Raw genomic sequence first — 11,668 nt, 5'->3', positions numbered from 1 at the left:
CTTACAATCCATCTACATGTTGATGCTGGTCTTGTGATGAGGCACTGAGACAGGTGGTTGACAGCAGTGTCGTCGGCGAACAGGAGTAACAACGAGTAGGCCAACGAGGGATCCCTGTTGAACTCCTGAGTGCATGCTAACATATTCTGACGCTACCCCATTAACTACTTTTGACTGCCGCTGGTCACTGAGAACCTTGAACTTCACTAGTGGTGTAGCTTATAGGCGGGCGGAGACTCGGTGTTGCTGACTGGCTCCGCTGTCAAACGATTTGGCAAGTTTCCGTTATGATGATATCTGCTTGCTGGCCGTTCATGTTCTCATTTGACTCTTCTGTGATATCTGTTTGTTGACTTTCACAGGAACTTACTTTGAGGAAACCACTGATGTTGTACATGTAGAAGTACTCCAGTTGCACTACCGAGCCGATGTTGCATGGGTGCTCGGATTATCACACGTTCCAGGATATTGCAGGGAACAATTAAGAAGGAGACTGTCCGATATTGGCTGGACCATGGAGCTCTCCCCTTTTGAAGACGGGCACAACATTATTATTTTGCCAGTCTCAGTGATGGAACTACCATGTGCCTCTGTGGATTGATGACTCAGCCACGGTGTTGACTGATGATGGCCGGTCAGGATTTGGGCTGCTTCGACCGCAGTTCTGTGAGAACCCAGGGGTGATGCCTGGACTACATGGTTTTTGGGGGTTGGGTCTAGCAAGGAGTTTGTTGATGTCTTCCTCTGATATGACAATTTAGGCCAGTCAGCATAGATGGCAGCTGAACATCCTTTATGGGGCCAACATTTGGTTCGGAACTCTTTGCTTGTGTATACATACCCCTCACTGAAGACGGACTGGAAGTGGTTGTTGAGAACTTGCGCTTGGGTCTTAGGGTCTGCAACAAGCTGTTTGTTAACTGCGGACAGCAACCAAGACACCATGCATGGGATTACGTAAACGCAACAGTTGAAAACGGCCTGAAGGAGAACAGCTCCAAGCCATTCCGGCGATATGTGAAAGCGAGATGCCAGGACAGTGTCGGAGTAGCACCCCTGAAAAAAGGCTCTACTCTTCATAGCAACAGCATCACCAAAGCTCGGATCCTCCTGCAGCAGTTCTGCTCGGTATTAACGGCATCCTGAAACTGCTGAGGAATTTGAATCCACCCAAATCCCCTGGCCCTGATGGCATACCGAACAGAGTGTTGAAAACTCTATGAATCCATTGCTCCACCCCTTACAACCATTTTCAACCACTCTCTCCAGACTTCCATCTGACTGGCGCTCAGCAAACATCGCGGCTATCTATAAGAAAGGTGACAAAAACCGAGCAGAAAACTACAGGCCAGTTTCGCTTACCTCAGGGGCCTGTAAACTTCTGGAGCATATCGTTTGCCAACACTTCCGAACACACTTAGAGAAGCATGGAATCCTATCGGACAAAAACCATGGCTTCAGGACTGGCCACTCATGTGAGACGCAACTCCTTACCACGACGAATGATCTCCATGAGTCAAATGATGCTGGGTGGCAGACAGATGTGATTGTCCTTGACTTCAGCAAAGCCTTTGACACGGTACCCCACAGCAAACTTTTGCATAAAATGGATCACTACGGCCCAATCTACACATGGCTCAACAACTTCCTGGGAGGGAGAAAGATGAGGGTAGTTCTGGACGGCGAGGCATCCGAAGAAGCAGCAGTTGAATCCGCCGGGCGTCCCACAAGGCACAGTGCTCTGTCCATTACTCTTCCTCTGCCACATCAATGACCTGCCGGAATCAGTGAGATCAACAGGACGGCTCTTCGCTGATGACTGCTTGCTGTACCCGCGGAAATCCGCAGCTTCCAGGACCATCTGACCCTGCAGGCAGATCTCAGAAACCTAGAAGAATGGGCTAAGAAGTGGGGCATGCGTTTCAACGCCCAGAAGTGCTATCTGCTCTCCATCACACGAAAAGCACTTAGTCCTACCTCTGTGGCCTAAGAGGAGTAATATTGAAACAAGTACTACAAGAGACCGACACCCTATCTCGGAGTACAAATCGCGAGCGACTTGAAATGGTCCCCACATATCTCCAATATCTGCCGCAAAGCTGGATCGACCCTAGGATTCCTGCGCCAGAACCTCCAGAACTGCCCCAAAGACTGCAGGCGCCAGCCTTAGTGGCATATACGGCACTGGTCAGATCCAAGCTGGAATACAGCGCGACAGTGTGGGACCCATACCAGAGGCAGGACATCGAGAAGCTGGAGAGAGTGCAACGCCAAGCAGCACACTTTATTACCAGAGAGAACAAGTCCAGGAACCCCGGATGCGTATGTGGCGTGCTGAAGGAACTAAACCTGCCGCCCCTGGAGGAAAGACGCAGGCACCAACGCCTCAGCCTCTTCTATAAGAGGGTGTCCTCCAAGCTATCCCAGCGGACTGGATAAACTCCTAACTCCGGCCCCCACAAACTGCCGCAGAATTAAGCCCACCAGGTTTGAGGGATTCAAAACAACAAATGTACTAGAAAGACAGGCCATCAACCACTCCCGTGGATTACAGGTCCCTGACGCGAGAACAGAGCAATATAGTCCCGGTCGTAGCTCCTTCTTCACAGGACTGCCATGGAGTGGAACCAACTGAGTGAGGCCACTGCCACCGCAGGCTCCGTCAGCGCATTTTCATCAGCGCTGACCAGATCACCATCTGAGCCTGTGACCAGCAACCACTAAATTTTTATTTTATTTTATTTATTATTATTTTTTTTAGGGTCTTGTTTCTGGCAGTGGGGCCTGGACCCTTCCGGCCGAACCGGGGGTTTGATGGTCTTAACCCAGGGTAGACAGTTTTCTTTAAGTCTTTCTTAGACTATTTTTTTCTGCTATGTACATGCGTCCTCCTAGTTCCGTCGCGTTTATATCGCCAGAAGTGGCGTCTGCGACTGACGCACATCACCAGATCCAGATCCAGATTCATCTCCCAAATGATTGTGATCTTTCCGAAGCAGACAAGAATAGATGCGTCAAATCTTTGTTTCAGCTGGTCGAACGAACTCTGAAATGGAATTGACAGCTGGTGAGAACGACTGGGACAGATTATTTGGTAAATTATCCCCCCCCCCCCTTTTTTTTTTTTGGTGCATGTTTTCAGGTACCATTACACCGGCGTATTTTCAGTTTGGTTTATTCGCAAATGGAACAACAATCCAAGGGAAACAGCTGCGTGTTTTCAGCACTCCAAGAGCCGATACGTTTTTACCGTAATATAATCTTTCAAAGGAACGCTACTTCTGGTAAGTATTTTTTGAAGAACCTTGAGTAACTTGGCATCAATATAGTTGCTGCTTGCAAAGCATGCAATCTCCATAAAGGTTTGTGCCGCGAAAATAACGCACCAACTTTATTTTCCGTTTCGTGGGTGGTGGGTGACCTCCCTTGTCATGTCTTCCCTGATCGCAATATTTGCGATAGAACCAGAATGAGAAATAATTCTTAATGTGAGACAATTTTACAGACTTGTATGACTTTCACCAAAATTTGAAAAGCAAATACTTATAAATTATTTATCATCTTAAACATGAAAAAAGCTCTAAAGAGCCTAAACCCATCGAAGTCCCCAGGACCTGATGAGATACACCCACGAGCATTAATAGAGCTTGCTGAAGTTATTGCTCATCCACTTAAGATCTTGTTTGATAGAACACAAGATAAGGGTGAAATACCAAAAGCTTGGAAAGAAGCAGAAGTACGACCTATCTTTAAGAAAGGTAACAAGAATTCTGCAGGTAACTATCGTCCAGTCAGTCTAACATCAGTTGTCTGTAAAGTTTTTGAGGGTTTTATTCAAGAGGCTCTCTGCCAACACTTAACCAAACATGATTTGTTATCTAGAGAACAGTTTGGATTTACCAGAGGGCGCTCGTGTGTTACTCAACTACTTGTTACATTACAAGATTGGTTAGTCATGCTAGATGAGAAGGCACCAGTCGATGCAGTCTACCTTGATCTAAGGAAAGCTTTCGATACAGTTCCCCATCACAGACTCATGAATAAACTAGGAGGCTATGGGATAAAAGGCAAACTACTATTGTGGATCAGAGACTTTCTAAATGGAAGATCACAGTTTGTAAGTGTAAATAGTAGTAAATCATCAAAGGTTAAGGTAACTAGTGGTGTACCACAAGGTAGTGTTCTTGGCCCAACCTTGTTCATATACTTTATAAATGATATGCCTGGTGAGGTAGATTGTAAAGTAAAAATTTTTGCAGACGACTTTAAGGCTTACTCTGCCATCCGAAATATAGAAGATAGAGATCACTTGCAAATGTGTATACATAATCTGGTTAAATGGACAAATACTTGGCTGTTGCAATTTAACAGCGAGAAATGCAAAGTTCTGCACCTTGGAAAGAATAATCCACAGTATCAATACACGATACAGGAAAAGGGGGTAACTCGAACAATGGATAGTACAACAGCGGAAAGAGATTTAGGGATCACAATGGATCCAGAACTAAGCTTTGAGGCACATATAAATAATATAGTGAAAAAGGGAAATCAAATTTCTGGTCTTCTTGTGAGAACTATAACTAATAAATCTCCCAAAATTATGATTCCATTGTTCAAAGCTCTGGTTAGACCCATTATTGAATATGGAAACTCAGTATGGTGCCCTTACCTTAAAAAGCACATAAATATGATTGAAGGAGTACAACGCAGATTTACCAAGTACATAACTAGTAATACTAATAGTACTCGTGATCTTAGTTATGAGGAGCGCCTGGCTCTTTTTAATATGCCTAGCCTAGAGTTTAGAAGATTAAGAGGTGATCTCATTGAAGTATATAAGATCATGCACAATATTTATGATCCTTGCACCACCTCTTCCTTGTTTACTATGACTAACTACGATAAAACTCGAGGGCACAACTTCAAAATAAACAAAACTAATTTCGTAACTAACCAGTTCCGCAAGTTCTTTACTAACGGTATCATAAATCTGTGGAATAACCTTTCCTATGACACCATCAATGCACCATCGGTAAACGCCTTTAAAAATCACATTGACAAAAAGTTTAAGAACCATGTATTTTCCACAGAGTTAAATCTTTATTGAGCTGTAGAGAAATATAGTATACACTATGCCAGATTTAAACAAGGGTCTGTTCACAACAAGTGATCCAAAAGCACATAAATGGACACTGATTATGAGGGCAAAAGGCTTTTAGCCTATAGCCAAACATTTCTGTGATTCTGTGATTAAACGAATACCCATTGTAGAAAATTGCTTTGTTGCGCATAATTGTAAGGTTTGTATGTTGTTTCTGTCATGGTGTGTCATTGCACAAATGAATGAGTAGTAGATCTGCCAATTGTATCAGTATCAGTGTGTAAGAAGTATGGAGATTATGCAGCAAGATGTAGTATTTGTTTAGGTACAAAACAGTGATTCGACCATATTATCGTTTCACCATATAGATACAGCACCATTACCAAGGAAGCCCAATTATAACTTAAAAATAAGGCATGAATCATTGAATGTATTCTTCAGCATGACTAGTTAAAAAGCCAATTGTGCACAATGACAGACACAGACATACACACACACCAGCTGACCCATGGATTGATTCAGGAAAACACACATTCACACACACACACACACACACACACACACACACACACACACACACACACACACACACACACACACACACACACACACCAGCTGACTGATGTGTTGATTCAGCACACACACACACACACACACACACACACACACACACACACACACATATCTACATGCACACACACACACATCTTGTGATCTGAGCGCACACACACATTCGTGTACACAAGTGAGACCTCAAGTGGCTCAACTCTGGATTGGATCCACACACACACACACACACACACACACACACACACAAGTGAGACCTCAACTCTGGATTTGATTGATGTCAAAAATGCCAAATGGGCAAATATTATTAGCATTTGACACGATAGACCATGACATTATGGTCAGAAGATTGTGTGCTGTGTTCGGATTCAATGGTACTGTTCCGAAATGGTTTCATTCCTACTTATCAGGTCGCACACACTCTGTCCTTGTAAATGGAAACCAGTCTGTTCTGTCTGTGCTCAGATATGGGGTACCACAAGGGAAACCAGTCTGTTCTGTCTGTGCTTAGATATGGGGTACCACAAGGTTCCGTCCTGGGACCAGTACTCTTTACAATGTACACACAATGCCTAAGTTTGATCAAGTTTGATCATCCAACAGTCTGTACCTCACTATCATCTGTTTGCTGACGATACTCAACTGTATGATTCTACTATTCCCTCTGAAATTCTGTGTTTAGCTTCTAAATTTAAAACTGGTATAGAAAGTGTAGGAAAGTGGATGAAACAAAACAAATTAAAAATGAATAATGACAAAACAGAACTGATGTTGACTGGTAATAAAAATAAGCTCAAGCAGATAAATACAACGTCTATCATTTGTTCTGGCATAGAAATTTCTTTCTCTAGTTCTGTCCGCAATCATGGTTTTTTACCTGGATTCATCCCTCACGATAGAAACTCATGTGAACCACCTGTGTAAAGTTCTTTACTTTCAGCTTCATAAGATTAGTAAAATCCGCCCCTTCCTGTCTGTTGATGCTGCCAGCAAACTTGCTGTTGCCTTCATTTTATCCGGCCTAGATTATTGCAATTCTCTCTCACAGCTGGCCTTCCCAATGATAAACTCTACAAGCTCCAGAAAATACAGAATAGTGCAGCTCGCCTCGTCCTTAAAAAGTCGAGGAGAGAATGTGTTACTGCTCTCCTGCGGACACTTCATTGGTTGCCTGTTCAAGCCAGAATTGAATATAAAGTTGCCTGTCTATGCCTGAATTGTGATACCACACCCTCATATCTTTCTGAGCTTGTTAACCCGTACTTGCCAAACAGAACATTGAATGAATGAATGAATGAATGAATGTTTTATTGTATTCAAGCCATATGCATCATTGCACTGGGATGCTGGGAAGGGGGATGTGCTAACAATAGCATTCCATTGACATTCCTATGAATATTAGAAATTATCCAACACTCTGAAGTTGCATGTAACAACAACAACGATTTTGTACAGGATTGGCATAAATATATCCCATAATGTCAGATATATATTCATCATTTTAATGAAAATGGATTTTCAGTCAACATTTACTATCACACACATACCTAGAAATGTTCTTCTTAATTGATTAGTTACCGCTTCTTGTCTGCGCTTAATTGAATGAAAAATATATTTTGCTACAGAATGAGATCGGTTTTTTATTTTTTATTTTTTATCTACACTGTCCAGCAGAATGTTAATGTGAACATTGCCATAAAAACCAAGAAACTTTTTTCTAAGATCGACATACAAAGGGCATGAATATATAAAATGATATTCGTCCTCATTCACACCTTTACAAAATGGGCAAAACCTTGCAACCGGATTTTCAGAGTATCTCTCATAGTTCTTATTTAGCGGCAAGACTCCAAGTCTTATTTGTGTCAAAGCGACTCTGAGGCAGTAGATATCCAAATGTTCAAAATAGAGTCCAGTTCTGAAACCATCTTGCATGGATGAATATATACAGCATATCTTTCCTTATCTCTGACAGATGCTGACCATTCTTGCACATACATATCAATCAGTCTCTGCTTGAACTGTAATATAAACATCTGCATATTATCAACTCTTTGATTCAATCACACATAACTGAATCCAGTTTTACGCAAAATTTCTCTAATTCCTGTTACCCAACACCTTTTACCGTTCCCATCTAAGTTTACTAGCATAAGATACGCCTGTTTAGGTAATCTATCTAAATTCATTTCTAATAATCTGAACCAATATTTTACGGATTTAATGTATGAGTTAACGTATAATGGGTATCTGCCTAATTCTAAGTACACTAGTTAAGTAGTTTAATGGGTGTTTTGAGGGGAACACCGAGAAATCTTTTGCAAGCTAATAAATGTATTTTTTCGATGCTATCTAAATGTTGCAGCCCCCATATCTCTGCTCAGAATAGACTGGATTTTGGAGTCAAATATTTTGAAAAAGACTTCTCGGGACATTTCTTTACAATTGTTAAATGCTCTGCATAGAAGGTAAAGTGCTTTTTTTGCTTTTGTTTCTAGATGCCCTTTGCCTGCATTAGCACTCAACATAGTTGTGAATGTGAATCCTAGGTAACAGTTGGTATTTACCACCTCAATTTCCACTCCTTCAAAAATCCATTTTTCTTTCTTATCCAGATATCCCCCCTTTCTGAACACTGTTATCTTAGTCTTACTTCTATAAACATTTAAGCTCAAGCTATCACAGCATATTTTCAAAGAGTTAAGTTGTGTTTGTAATCTGCCTGGTGTAGTTGCAATTAAAGCTACGTCACCAGCAAAAAGTAGAATGAAAACTTCAGTAAGAGTGGGAAGTAACTGTACACCATGAACCCCAGTATCATTTATATGATTGGCTAACTCATTAATAAAAAAAATGAGAAGAGCGTGGGACTTAACCCACAAACCTGTCTTACACCTACATGACATTAAAAAAACAGTATTCTCCATTTGAACGAACACATGAAATGAGAGAATCACACACAGACTGAAGGCAGCAAAAAAATTTACCTTTCATCCCCTCCTTGTGCAATGTTTGTAACAATTTGTTATGATGGACAGAATCAAACGCCTTTTTAAAGTCAACAAAAGCCACATAGAGTTTTCGACCATTGCTACTTAATATTTTCTGGGCAATTGAATACAGATCAAATATGTGATCAATTGAATAGTCTTGTCTAAACCCAGCCTGGTTTTCAACAATTACATTGTTTTTCTCCAACCAGGAATATAATCGTTCATTCAAAATTGAAGTAAAGCATTTGCAAGTAACATTGATTAAAGATACACCCCTGTAGTTATCAGGGTTATCCAGGTTACCCTTTTTGAAAATTGGTACCACTATAGCTTTGGCCCACTCTTTGGGATATATGCCACTATCAAAAATGTTATTAAATAGCATCGTTAAAAAGTTAATAACATTGTGTCCACCAGCTTTCAACATTTCTCCTGTAACACAATCGGTTCCACTGGTTTTTCCGCATTTTATTTTCTTGATGGATTTCTCTACTTCCTGATGTGTGATTACTTGATTTAAAGCATGTTCTTCTTCTTCCTGGGTAATGCTTTCTATGTTTATTTGATTATCTGTACTCTCTTCATTAAAACTGGATACTGCCTGGAAATGCTCAAACCATTGCTGAATACTTATATTTTCACTGTTGCATGATTTATTCTTTAAACCTATTCTTTTCAGATAATTCCAAAAGATCAAAGACCTATTCATATTTTTACACAGTTTCTCTGCTGTTTCTCACCGGAAACTCGTCCTTTCGGTTTTTAATAATTTTCTGTATGTTTTTCTACTTTCCACATACAATATTCTCATTTCTGGACACTTACAGTTGCAAAATGATTCACTTCTGTTTTCCATGCACGTCATCTGTCTGTTCTGACATGTGCAACGTCCGAAGTGTTTGTGCTTTCGGTATAAACGTAACAGTCTTCGACATTCCCACTTTGCCTGCCTGCATTCCTCATCAAACCATTCTGCTCCTTGTGACTTCTTTCTATGAGACACATTTTTTACCATACACTCAGCAGCTCCAAGTAAGTACTGATTAAATAATGCCAATGCTAAGTCAATATCTTTGTCTGTTTGGTTTATGGCTTCGTTCAGATTTGTCCATCCCTCTTCGTTTGTAAGTATGTATTCGTCTTCTTTGTCTAAATTCCAAACTATTTTCTCTGTAGTATTGTATCCATTTCCTTTAATATTGTTCTGTGAATTTGTATCAGTTCTTACCTCGGTAAACAATGTCAGCTGTACTAGCAAATGATCAGATTCTAAAGTTCTTTAACAACTAACTGCATATCTGACAATTGAGTCAATAAGCTGCAGGACATCAAAAAATAATCAGTTACACTTGATCCACTGTCAGACATGAATGTACATGCAGAGTCACAATTCCACTGTACCATACGGTTCACAATAAAACAATCTGTAACCCTACACAGATCAACCAGCTGATTCCCCAAAAGATTTATTTCTAAATCATCAGACTTTCTTGCGAATGTGTGATCATCCAGTGTAACATTGCTACTTATCTGCTCAAAATTGTCCTCTGTGGGCTCATAGTTTTTGTTTGCAGTGAGAGTGTTAGAGTCTCCAGAGAGAAGAATATGAAAATAACCATATGTTTCATGTAGAGGCATGATACATTCATCAATTATTTCTACACCATATCCACCATGATTGTTTTTCCAATAGCTGGAATCATATAGTCTTACATAAGATGAGATAAGCATGACATCACATTCACTCCCAAACAATTCTTTAGACAGTCTTAATACAATGACATTATCTTGATCAGTTTTTATATGGGAGATTAATTTGGAAAAACGTTTGTTTGCAAGCACCATAACTCCTCCTGAATGCCTCCCTTGCTTCGTGAGTTTTGTCGTTTTGGAAATAAAGCAGTCATAATTTTTGAAAATAGTTGAATCGATATCTTCTGTAACAAAAGTTTCAGTCAATGTAATGAAATCATAAGCGGTTATAAAATCTACAAAATCTTGATTAGACAACTTCCGAATCAACCCACAAACATTATAATTTAGAAATGTGATGGTTTGACACATACTTGGATCAATGCACCAACTCGGTTTAACAGTTCCTTTTAAAGTAGGTTCAGATAACTTTGCAGTCTGACATGTATTTCTTAGTTCACATGAGGTAGTTGATGCCCAGCCTGACCCCTATTGGCTGTCCCGAATACATGCAGGAGAAGCTGCCTGTCTTTCTCCACCTCTGTCACTGCTATGAGCTTGTTAACCCGTACTTGCCAAACAGAACATTGAGATCTCTTGATTCCTCCCAGCTAACTGTTCCCCGATACTTCCTTAACTCCTGTGGAAAGAGGTCATTTTCTGTCTTCGGCCCAACAACTTGGAATTCTCTGCCTATTGCTCTCAGATAAAGAACTCAACTATCTACCTTTAAAGCAAATCTTAAAACTTATCTCTTTAAAAAAATACTTGTCATAACTCACATAGTGCTGTTGTCCCAGGCTCATGGCAATGTGAGTGTGTTTGATGGGTGAGTAGAGAGAATGGGGGTGGGTAGATGGATGGTGGTAGTGTGGTTTGAAAGGGAGAAATACTGCCGATTTTTACCCCTTTTACCTTTTCTATCCAAAACTTTTACAATTTTTACAAAATCTATGGCATGCAAATTGCAGTTATGCTCCTTTTTATGTATTTTAAGTGAAAATTGCTGTTATCTCAGCCATTTAATCAAATGTGTGTCTCTGTGTGTATGTGTTTGTGTGAGTGTTGGAGTGTAACAGTTGTAGTATTAAGAGTATGTTACTTTGTGAGTTTTATGCATTGTGTTTTTATAATATTAATGATTCTGTTTTATGTTTCTACTACTTTTTATATGCTTTCTTGTTTCACTTTAGGTACTGGATTGTAAAGCGCTGAGAGCTTGCTTATGCTTGTATTATAGCGCTGTATAAAGATAAAATATTATTATTATTATTATCATTATATTATTATTATTATTTAGAACTTTAATAAATTA

General features: G+C 40.2%; 1 protein-coding gene across 2 annotated transcripts in view; it reads left to right on the top strand.

Moving 5' to 3' along the window:
- Positions 1–3,190: 3,190 nt before the first annotated feature.
- The window catches only part of LOC143275203 (uncharacterized), an 82,432-nt gene continuing 73,954 nt past the window's right edge, over positions 3,191–11,668 (top strand). For both annotated transcript variants that reach the window (XM_076579176.1, XM_076579174.1), the window contains exon 1: positions 3,191–3,284. The gene's annotated coding sequence lies outside the window, so the exon portion shown is untranslated. The remainder of the gene's footprint in view (positions 3,285–11,668) is intronic.

Source organism: Babylonia areolata, chromosome 30 (genome assembly GCF_041734735.1).
Source record: "Babylonia areolata isolate BAREFJ2019XMU chromosome 30, ASM4173473v1, whole genome shotgun sequence".
NCBI lineage: Eukaryota > Metazoa > Mollusca > Gastropoda > Neogastropoda > Buccinidae > Babylonia > Babylonia areolata.
Note: the sequence above shows the minus strand (reverse complement) of the source record. Positions and strands in the feature narration are given on the sequence as shown.